The sequence below is a fragment of the Natator depressus genome, chromosome 1 (assembly GCF_965152275.1).
Source record: "Natator depressus isolate rNatDep1 chromosome 1, rNatDep2.hap1, whole genome shotgun sequence".
Taxonomy (NCBI): domain Eukaryota; kingdom Metazoa; phylum Chordata; order Testudines; family Cheloniidae; genus Natator; species Natator depressus.
Window position 1 is genome coordinate 243,520,281 of NC_134234.1, and position 12,235 is coordinate 243,532,515.

Consider the following 12,235-nt stretch of genomic DNA (forward strand, 5'->3'; position numbering starts at 1 on the left):
ATGCATGGTTTCAAAACAATAGTTACTTTATTTCGAAGCGGGGAGGGTGGTTGGCTTACAGGGAATTAAAATCAACAAAAGGGGCGGGTTTGCATCAAGGAGAAACATACACAACTGTCACACTGAAGCCTGGCCAGTCATGAAACTGGTTTTCAAAGCCTCTCTGATGCTCAGTGTGCCTTGCTGTACTCTTCTAATTGCCCTGGTGTCTGGCTGCTCAAAATCAGACACCAGGCAATTTGCCTCAACCTCCCACCCCGCCATAAATGTCTCCCCCTTACTCTCACCGATATTATGGAGCACACAGCAAGCAGCAATAACAATGGGAACATTGGTTGCGCTGAGGTCTGACCAACAGCGCCAGCGAGCTTTTAAATGTCCAAAGGCACATTCTACCACCATTCTGCACTTGCTCAGCCTATAGTTGAACTGCTCCTTACTACTGTCCAGGCTTCATGAGCCATGGGGAGCAAGGGGTAGGCTGGGGTAGGTGTGACCGCATGGTGCTGCCGGCTGGGAGAGCAGCCTGAGGCAGAAGCCTCCAGCTCGCAGGAGACCAGAGTTGCAGTGGAAGCGGTGGAGCTGTACATCATGCCCTGGAGGTTGCTAGGAGCTGGGCAGGGAAAAGTTCCCAGAACCCCTGGCCAAGCTACATGTCTGACGAGGATGGCTACTAGTCCTACTGCACCATCTGCTGCAGAGTTGCAGGAGAGCAGAGTTGCAGTGGAAGCGGTGGAGCCGTACACCATGGACGAGGACGGCTAGCAGTCCTACTGCACCGTCTGCTGCGAAGGCGCCCAGGAGGACCAGAACAGATCCCCCGAGCTCGTCGCTGGGGAGCAGGAGAGCAGAGTTGCAGCAGAAGCGGTGGAGCCATACACCATGTACAAGGATGACTAGCAGTCCTACTTCACTGTCTGCTGCGAAGGCACCCAGGAGCTGCTGCTGTGTAGCAACAGCAGCTGCTGCAGGTGCTTCTGTGTCGAATGCTTGGAGGTCCTGGTAGGGCAAGGTACTGTGGCTGAGGCAAAAGAGCAAGAGCCCTGGAGCTGTTACATGTGTCAACAACAGAAGTGCTATGGGATGTTACAGCACCGACCGGACTGGAATGTACAGCTGCAAGACTTCTTCACCAGTGACAAAGGACAGGAATATGATGCACCTAAAATCTAAAAAGGCCCGCACATTTCCCAGAGTCACTACCCTTGATAACAGAACGTCAATGATTTCATTGGCTACTTGAATCACAGCAGCCCCCACAGTAGACTTGCCCAAAATAGCAGTGGTGACAGTGAGCTGAGCAGGCTCCATGCTTGCCGTGGTATGGCATCTGCATGCATAACCCAGGAAAAAAAGTGCGAAACAATTGTCTGCCGTTGCTTTCATGGAGGGAGCGGCAACTGGCAACATGTACCTGAAACCACCTGCGATGATGTTTTTGCCCCATCAGGCATTGGGAGCTTAACCCAGAATTCCAATGGGCAGCAGAGACTGCACAAACTGTGGGATAGCTACCCACAGTGCAACACTCCACAAGTCGATGCTAGCCTCGGTAGTGAGGATGCACTCTGTCGACTTAATGCGTTTAGTGTGCACATACGCAGCCGACTGCATAAAATTGAATTCTAAAAATCAACTTCTATAAAATTGACCTAATTTCGTAGTGTAGACATACCCTCACCATTGCAACACTTAAGTCCTTTGTGGATCCAGGCTCTGATGCATACCTAAAATCAACACACTGTAAATCAGCCTGGGATGCAGTTCTTCCAGATGAACAGGCCTTTGTACATGTTACGATTTAGTATAACCTTGGTTAACACAGCACATTTGTGTGGTAATTCTTTCAGGGCACTTATATTTTTACTTTAAAAAAACCCTCAAATTTTTTTAATCTGATCCAGCTTCTTTCAGTAAAACTTTTCTTTTGAAACAATTACCCCAAGAAATTCTTTCAGTGTGAGCCCATCCAGTTATAGGTTATGTGACGGGGCAAGGCCAGATGGCTATAGAAAATTAGTGGGAGATAGATAGATATATTAGCTCCAGGCTAAACAAATCCCTGGTACCAGGATAAGTGAAATGGCAGCTGCTCCAGGTCAATTAAGACAGCTGGGGCCAATTAAGAACTTTCCAGAAGACAGGGATAAGGCTAGGTTGATTGGGACACCTGGGACAGGGGCTGGCTGAAACTAGTTAAAAGCCTCCCGGTTAGTCAGATGGGTGTGCATGTCAGGAGCTGTGGGAGGAAGTTGAGCTGTTGGAGAGGCTGAGTAGTACACACTGTATCAGGCACAAGGAAGGAGGCCCTGAGGTAAGGGTGAAGTGGAGCTTGAGGAAGTGAGGGCTGCTGTGGGGGAAGTAGCCCAGGGAATTGTACATGTCATGTTTCTAAAAGATCAGCTACCATAGTTTATACTATTAGGGTCCCTGGGCTGGAGCCTGGAGTAGAGGGTGGGCCTGGGCTACCCCCCCCCCCACACACACACCTCCTTTGCCCCCTGATTAATCACTGAGACTGGGAGATAATGGAGACAGTGCAAGGAAGGATAACTTCTCCTCACCTCCCTCGCTGGCTTATGATGAAAATGGCTCAGTAGACTGTGACCCTTGTCTCTAGAGAAAGAAGGGTTATGTGCAGGGTCACAGTGAGCCTCTGAGGCTAGCGAAATCCGCCAGGAAACGTGGGACCCACGGAGGCAAGGACAGAGCTTTGTCATAGTTATGTAACAGGCAATGTTTTATATAACAACAAAAGACAATTCTCCATTACTGGCAGCCTTGTATTTGGTTTGTCTTCTAATACAAATTCTGAAGTGAGTGCAAAGCAATTTGCCAGGACAATACAAACAACACAAATGAACCTTAAGTGAGACATTCTTTATCAGCTGCTAATACAGTCTCAGCGTTCTCAGTTCTAGAAATGATGCAGACAAAGCATTTCCCCTGTTTAAGATGCTTTTAGAGCACTGATCCAATATGCATTAGGAATACCAAATCAGTGGAGTTTAGAAGGGTAGGAAAAATAAAACCCTACTAACCACTGAATTTATTTATATTTTCAACAGTTTAAAATAACCTTTTTTCCCAAATAGTTATGCTGTTCCCTGGCTATAAAACGTATAATCACAGAGGTATAGGTTCTAAAGAACTTCTGGCAACTATCTCAAAGTGTAATTATACACACAAATTCTCACAACATTCCTGTGAGGTAGGCCAGGGATATGCAATACAGAAGTGGTGAACCAGACTGCATATGACCTGCAAAGGTATTCCTTTTAGCCTGGGGCACCAGTCCATGGGGCCAATGAATTCCAAAATCACTGCTCTGTATTTCACACTAGTTTTATCCCTTTCCAGCTACCAGCAGCCCCTCCCATTTAATGACTGTCAGTCACTCCTTTCCAGTCCACCCATTCTCAGCCAGTTGCTTGGAGCAGACCCTCTCCTACCATCGCTACTGGACACCAAACACTTGCAGAGCAGAAATGGGATCTGCCCACTCCCACCCCTCTGCACAGCTGAGACACATAGGTAAACAGTGTCTCCCCTAATGGAGACAATGCATGTGCTTTATCCTACCAGAGCTCTGTCCTTGGGCCACCATTGGCTTGAGGCTGAGGGAAGGGTCAGTCTTCAGCTGACCACAGCCTGGGCTGTAGGTGAGGAGGGAAAGGAGCACGGGGGAAGAGAAATGGGTGGGAGAAGGGAGAGGGGAATGGATGAGATTAAATAGGCGAATGGACAACAGAGAGCAGTAATGGGGTAGAAGGATGGACAGTCTTGTTAAAGAACCAGAGTGAGGTTATGTCTACACTTAAAAAGCTAAAGCAGCAGAGTTGTAGCTGTTCTGTGTCGACACTCACTAAATAGACCGGAGGGGTTCTCCTATAGCTGTAGTTAATCCATCTCCCCAAGAGGTGTAGAATTCTTCTGTCAACCCAGTACTGTCAATACCAGGGATTAGATTGGCATACCCCTGAGAGACATAGCTATTCCAATGTAAGTTTTCAGTGTAGACCAGCCCTGAGACTCTGCAAACATGAGTTTCCAACTCTGCCACAGGTGTCTCTGTGACCATGGGCAAGTCACATAATTGCTTTGTTGCTCGGTTCCCCATCTGTAAAATGGAGTAATAGTCCTTCCTTTTCCCTACCCTTTGTCAATCTTGTCTATTTAGAGTACAAGTTGTTTAGGGCAGGGAACTGTCTCTTACTATGTGTCTGTATAGCACACCAAGCAAAATGGAGCTCCAGTCTTGATCGGGTCTCTAGGTATAATGCAAATTATTATTATTATTAATAATAATAATGGCAGCTTCAAAGGATACAGAAAAGATGGGAGGAGGAATGGAAGGAGGGGAAGAAGGGGAATCATGAAGAGAAGTGGGGCATGGATCAGCATTCATGTCATAATCCCCATCAGTACCCAGCTCAGGCTGGGGAAGCTAATGATCCAACCAGCAGACCAAATTCAGTGGTGAATCCTGGTCAGATGCCACCTGAGGTACATTGCACATATGCTAAGAAGAAGAAGAAGAGAAGAGAGGGACTCAAAAATGGAGACAATGACTAACATAACCCTTTACTTTTCAAAATTGTTGCACCTTCTCCTCTCCTCCAAGTGTCCCTACCTGAGCACTGAAAAGCCTTTCATTTAGTCCTATTTCTTATACCCAAAAACTTGGAGGCCACATGTAGCAGCCATCATTCTTCTGGCAGAGAAAAAACACTGGATGAGACTATTCTTCAGACCAGATCCAGGCTGTCTGTTAATTAGCCAAAGGGATCAGAGCTGCCTACCAGCCTGATTAACACTTCTTTTATTTAGAACTTTATGGTGGGGTACTCTCTGTTTTTAGGGCAAGAAAAGAAAAGTTCACATCCAACCTTCCACTGATTTCCAGGGGCTCCTTCATAGGGTGGGGGTGGTCTGCACTTAACATTTTTGCCAGAAGATCTATGTCCGTTAAGAGTGTGGAAAAACATCACACACCTGACCAACATAGCTATCATGACAAAAGCTCCAGTATAGATGCTGTTTATACTGGCAAAAAAGCCCTTTTGCCAGGGTAAGCAGGGTCTGAATGAGTTCTCCCCGAATATGAGATGAAGTGGGGGGAAAGACTTCAGGAGCAGACCGTGTTTGTACAGACACACCTAGTCTACCTAGGCATTCTGCATGATGGAACTGCTTTGCCAAAATGCGGGTATTGAGTTACAAATCACTACTCCAGCTCATGAATTTGCTCCTTCATTGCATCAAATGCTGAAATTCTCCTTTATGCTGAAAGATGAAATTAAGAACAAACACCACAGCACATCTCAGAGCTGTGCACTCTTTAATGTGTGTGGGGTTTTTAACTCCATTTTAAACTTTAAGCCTTTGAGTCAGAAAAATTACCCACCTCAAGGGTCAAGGAGAGGCAGAAGGAGGGGGTGGAAAATCAAGAATTGTCTCTGCTGGGATTTGTGATGGGCTATAAAGTAATTAAGTGTGGCTGACAGGAACCAGTTGGAGCGAATTTGCAATGACCTGTGCAATTACAAGCAAATGGCAAAATTCAGGGGAGGCATGAAATGGAGAGAAACTGGAGGCTTTCAGCTGTCAATGTGAAATAAATTGGTTGGTTCTGCCTCTTTATAAGGGAGTGTCAAGCAGAAACATCTCACTCTCCCTAGCCACTAGTGTAGATAGCTGGTAAACAATGGCTTGGAGACTTCCTCTTTCCCTGCATCAAAATAGTTAATCTTCAGAAAAACACATTTCGTGCAAGAGCCTCAACAAAGGAACTTAGAAATGATATTACCAGAGACCCAGTCTGCCGGAAACCATACACATACGTTTGCACACATGATAGTCAATGAAAAAGCATATGAAATGGTGGAAGTAGAGTGTGGTATACACACTGATTAGCCCGCTTGTGAAAAAGGGCTCCAGGGGAGATGTTAGGTTCACATCTTACTGATCAGAGTTTAAATTCTAACTAGGACACAAGACCTTCTAGTGATCGTATCCCAGTCCTAATGCTTGGCTGAAACCATACCATCATGCACTGTAATGCTATTAGAGTTCATAAACTAAGAATTAGTCCTCAGAGACCTCTGAAGAAAACTCCTTTAGGGAGTCCTGTTAGGGATTCGGAAGGTAATGTTCTTTGCTCTGGGCAGTGCAGAACCAAAGTCTGAGCATGTTGCTTGGTGGTGCTGGGCAGTGCTACTGAAAGTGCATCTTTCAGATGAGGTAAAGATCTTGACCACTTGTGATCATATGAGATCTCATATCTTGACATACTTTGTAATATACTTTGTAGAGGTGATTTATTTCCAGTGATCAGGCCAAATTCCAATATTTTTCTCTCCACCTAAATTCTCTTCTCCATTTCAGTTAACTTCAATATTCATCTTCACTTTTTTTTATTACACTTTTGTGTTGTGCAGTTGTAAACTGTTAAGCCACAGCTTGAGGGTAGATCTGGATACATTTCAGTGGTGAATTAAGGGATTCCTGTATGTATTGTTTGTAGGGCATGTAAAGTGTTTTGGGATGCTCCTAGATGAAAGATATGATGATCAAGATTTTCAAAATGGCTGCCAAAAGTTAGGCTCCTGTATCTGTATTTAGGCTTCTAAATAAATGGCCTGATTTTCAAAAGTACTGATTGTTCCTATAGACTTCAGTAGGAACTGGGGCCCCCATCCACAAGGGTACTTAGGCACTATACCCCAGACATAGGCATCTAAGTCTCCAGTTTAGGCACCTAAGTGTCAGGATCATGACTGGGACATGGACAGTCGGGCCTAGCAGTCGGAGTCATGTGGGTGGTCAGGCCTGGAGGTTAGAGCTGAACCAAGCTGAGCCACAGCCAACAATCCAGGCCATGGGACACCTGGCAGTGAAGTCAAGAGCAGAGCCAGGGGTCAGAGTCAAGAATCGGAAGCCAAATGCCAGAGTCAATGCGTGAACCGGAGGCACGGTCAGGAAGTGGAGCCTAGGGTCAGAACCTGGGGTGTCAGGGATGGGGAAAGGCAGGAAATGGAGTGGGCACAAAAGCACACTGGGAGGAAGCAGGAACTGAAGCAGGGGCAAGAGCAGACTGGGCACGGGCTGGAGCAGACGCAGGCTGGATGAAAGCAAGATCAAGCTGCTGTATGGAATCCATTTACCAATCAGCCATACTAGCTCAGCTCCACCCTGCCTCTAGTCAGGAAGTGCAATCAATTAGACAGCACTTGCCAAGGTCAGCTATGCTCCTGCTGCAGCTGGCTCCTAAATCCCAGTTTAGGCTCCACCACTGTGATCCACAAAACTGCCCCTGAAACATATAGGTGCCTAAACTCATCTGGTGCCTGAATTTTCAGAGTAAAAGCTCCCTCAGCACCTAAGTTTCCTTACTTCCCTCTAGCAGTCTGGATGTCTATCTCCCACCTAAGCACCAGACCAATCTACAAGCCAGGGGGAAGATAGGCCTTGGCATCCTTATCTCTCTTTTTCTGTCCCAATGACTATTTAAGTATCTACCCACAGTGGATCAGTACTGAGCCAAAGAGAGACTGAAAATGACTCTGTAGCCCAGTGGTTCGAGCACACACCCAGGAGATGGGGGACACCAGCATAAATACATCTTTCATGATTTATCCACAGTGGAACAGGAGAGACTGGTGCCCCACATCAGAATATCCCACAGCTCAGTGGTTGCAGAACATTCTGGAGAGGAGGGAGACCCCTGTTCAAATCCTTTCTCCCATCAGGCAAAGGGGGAAATTGAACATGGGTCTCCCACATCCCAGGAGACTGCTCAAAGCACTGGGCTAAGATGTGAGCACCAGCACTACCTTGTCCCAATTTGTATGGAGCAAGGCAGGTACCTAACTCATCCCCACAAGAAACTAGTTAGGCATCTAAGCGAGTTGATTCCAGAAAAGGGGTTCCCATTCCTGGATCACTAAGCAGAGATAGCCTGAGCACTGAAATGCCTAAATCCCTTTGTGGATCAAGACCAGGGTGTTTAGTACTTTTGAGACACAGGCAACTTATACGGGTCCTTAAATAGAGATTAATTTAAATGAATTGAATTAAAGCTCAATTTCAGGCCCCAGTAGAATGTGATTTTCTCGAGGATCATTTCTAACTAAGAACAGAGTACTACCAGTAAGTTGCTGCTACGCAGCTGAATACCCCCTGCCCTGGGCATACCAGCCTTGCTGCTGGGTAGTGGGCAGTGACATGGGCGAGTCCACTTCTTGATTACGTTAATTTATTACTATATAATCTTCAATCATGTATGTTTCTTTGAGTAAATTTTGTGCTTGGGAAATGTGCTGACTGACAACTCTGGAAAGGAAAATCCTCTAGTTTCCCATAAAACTACAATGTAACCTGGGCACTGCCAGTTGGGCCTTCTGTATAAACAACCCCCTGTAACTGTTCCTAACCCTCAGGGAATTAGCTCACCTTTCAGGAGGAAAGAGAAGTTCAATCTCCACGGCTCACCAAGTCTTTGGTGGCTTGGCAGAGATTGCCAGCACTGGTGCTAACGAGTGCCATTTGTGATGTGTATATCTGCCCAGGATTAGGAACTGAAGTGAAACCATCAACTCATTTAATAAGCTAATGACCAGCCATCAGACAGTGACCAATTTCACTTATGACTTGTACCAAATTCAAATCAGTGACACAGAGGTTAAATTCTCTATATCCCACTATCAGTCACCTAAGCTATCCAACTCCCGTTGTTATTGCTTGGAGTCCACAGCCCTAGACCAAGTTGAAAATGCTCCCTAGCTATGAAAAAGTATAGAGTTCCTTTAAGTTATGGCAAAACTGTCCAGCCAGCTGCCTTAAGGCTATTGGTTTCTCAAGGGCGCATTCTCATTCTGTTTGCTTTGTTATCCTTCCTGCTGAGCCTGCTAGACAGAAAAATAAACCTACACCATTTATCTCTGTGGGATAGATAGCTGTGGGACTCAGGATAGCTGAGCTCTATATATGCTGCATCCCCAGGGAGAAGGTGAGAAATATGCATTCTGTCCTCACTGATGATTAATACAGGGCAGAGGAGGAAAGCGGCTTGATTGTGACTTTCAAGATGTGGATTTCTTTTCTATAAAAAACCCAGACTTTTTGTTTTATTGTTTTCCTATTATAATAGCAAAGGTACAGCAAGATACAAGAGTAAGTGATAAGAAAGAAAACTAGCAAGTAAAGCATATATCAGACATATCTATCATTATGAGGAATAGAATTCCTAGACTTGTAGCTTTTAAGACCAGATGGGTTCATTGTGATCATCTAGTCTGATCTCCTACATAACACAGACCATAGAACTTCCCTGAATTGATTCCTGCTTCAAGTCCACTTGCTGTGGTTGCACTAAAGTACATCTTGGAAAAAAAAATTTGATTTAAACATTTTCTACGATGGAGAATCCACCACAACCCTTGGTCAGTTATTCCAATAGTTAATTACACTCACTGTTAAAAATTTGCACTTATTTTGAGTCTGAATTTGTCGACCTTCAGTTTACAGTCACTGGATCTTGTTAGACCTATGTCTATTAGATTGATATATTCTACATAAAGTAAGCATAAGAAATTTAAGAGTTGTCAATCTATGTGAGGTTGTCATGGGATATAATCTCTGTCCCAGGTCAACTCAGGCATAAGAAGCAATCATATCAAAAGCAGGAAAGAGTGGCAAATCAGTCAAAAAGATGCTTCCCCCCCCCCCACATGCCACCGATGGGTACAGAAAAGTTCAGAAAGGTGATTCTTCAAATCTATATTCCCTTCTTTTTCTTTTTTCTTAAATCACACAGACAAGGAAATTCCATTCACATTTAGAAATACTTCATCTTGATAAATCAAATGTTTAAACTCAGGAATTTCCACAAATTAAGATTTCTTCAACAGTGGTAACTCAGCCATTTTGTGCATGCCATATTCTTTTGTGTTTTCCTTACTAACAAGAATGCCTTAATGCATTACTGTTTGTCATTAATGTAGACTGCAGAAAAGCAGACTTTGACTCCCTTAGGGAACTGATGGGCAGGATCTCCTGGGAGGCTAATATGAGGGGGCAAGGGGTCCAGGAGAGCTGGCTGTATTTTAAAGAAGCCTTATTGAGGGCGCAGGAACAAACCATCCCGATGTGCAGAAAGAATAGCAAATAGTGCAGGTGGCCAGCTTGGCTTAACAGTGAAATCTTCGGTGAGCTTAAACACAAAAAGGAAGCTTACAAGAAGTGGAAACTTGGACAGATGACTAGGGACAAATATAAAAATATTGCTCAAGTATGGAGGTGTGTAAACAGGAAGGCCAAAGCACAATTGGAGTTGCAGCTAGCAAGGGATGTGAAGGGTAACGAGAAGGGTTTCTACAGGTGCGTTAGCAAAAGGAAGAAGGTCAGGGAAAGTGTGGGACCGTTACTGAATGGGCAAGGCAACCTAGTGACAGATGATGTGGAAAAAGCTGAAGTTCTCAATGCTTTTTTTGCCTCGGTCTTCAAAGACAAGGGCAGCTCCTAGACTGCTGCACTGGGCAGCACAGTATTGGGAGGAGGTGAGCAGCCCTCAGTGGTGAAAGAAAGGTTAAGGACTATTTCGAAAAACTGGACATGCACAGATCCATGGGGCCAGGTGCAATGCCTCTGAGCATGTTGATGGAATTGGCTGATGTGATTGCAGAGCCATCGGCCATTATCTTTGAAAACTCGTGGCAATCAGAGGACATCCCGGATGATTGGAAAAAGGCAAATATAGTGCCCATATTTAAAAAAGGGAAGAAGGAGAATCTGGGGAACAACAGACTAGTCAGCCACACCTCTGTCCACAGAAAAATCATGGAGCAGGTTCTCAAGGAATCCATTTTGAAGCACTTGGAGGAGGGGAAGGTGATCAGGAACAGTCAACACGGATTCACCAAGGGCAAGTCATGCCTGACCAACCTGATTGCCTTCTATGATGAGATAACTGGCTCTATGGATATGGGGAAAGCGGTGGATGTGATATGCCTTGACTTTAGCAAAGCTTTTGATATGGTCTCCCACAGTATTCTTGCCACAAGCTAAAGAAGTTTGGATTGGATGAATGGACTATAAGGTGGATAGAAAGCTGGCTAGATCATCAGGCTCAACAGGTAGTGATCAACATCTCGATGTCTAGTTGGTAGCTGTATCAAGCAGAGTGCCTCAGGGGTCGGTCCTGGGGCCAGTTTTGTTCAACATCTTCATTAATGATCTGGACGATGGGATGGATTGCACCCTCAGCAAGTTCGCAGATGATACTAAGCTGAGGGGAGAGGTAGATTCATAGATATTTAGATCAGAAGGGACCATTATGATCATCTAGTCTGACCTCCTGCACAACGCAGGCCACAGAATTTCACCCACCACTCCTACAAAAAAACCTCACACCTATATCTGTGCTATCAAAGTCCTCAAATCGTAGTTTAAAGACTTCAAGGAGCAGAGAATCCTCCAGCACGTGACCCGTGCCCCATGCTACAGAGGAAGGCGAAAAACCTCCAGGGCCTTCCAATCTGCCCTGGAGGAAAATTCCTTCCCGACCCCAAATATGGCGATCAGCTAAACCCTGAGCATATGGGCAAGATTCATCAGCCAGATACTACAGAAAATTCTTTCCCGGGTAACTCGGATCTTACCCCATCTAATAACCCATCGCAGGCCATTGGGCCTATTTACCATGAATATTTAATTACCAAAACCATGTTATCCCATCATACCAGGTAGATACACTGGAGGGTAGGGATAGGGTCCAGAGGGACCAAGACAAATTGGAGGATTGGGACAAAAGAAATCTGATGAGGTTCAACAAGGACAAGTGCAGACTCCTGCACTGAGGACGGAAGAATCCCATGCACTGCTACAGGCTGGGGACCGACTGGCTAAGCAACAGTTCTGCAGAAAAGGACCTGCAGAAAAGTAGGAGCATCACCAGGGGCATCGCCAGCAGTTCAAGCGAAGTGATTATTCCCCTCTCTTCGGCTCTGGTGAGGCCACATCTGGAGTATTGTGTCCAGTTTTGGGCCCTCCACTACAGAAAGATTGTGGACAAATTGGAGAGAGTCCAGCGGAGGGCAAGGAAAATTCTTAGGGGGCTGGGGCACATGACTAATGAGAAGAGGCTGAGGGAACTGGGCTTATTTAGTCTGCAGAAGAGAAGAGTGAGGGGGGATTTGATAGCAGCCTTCAACTATCTGAAGGGGGTTCCAAAGAG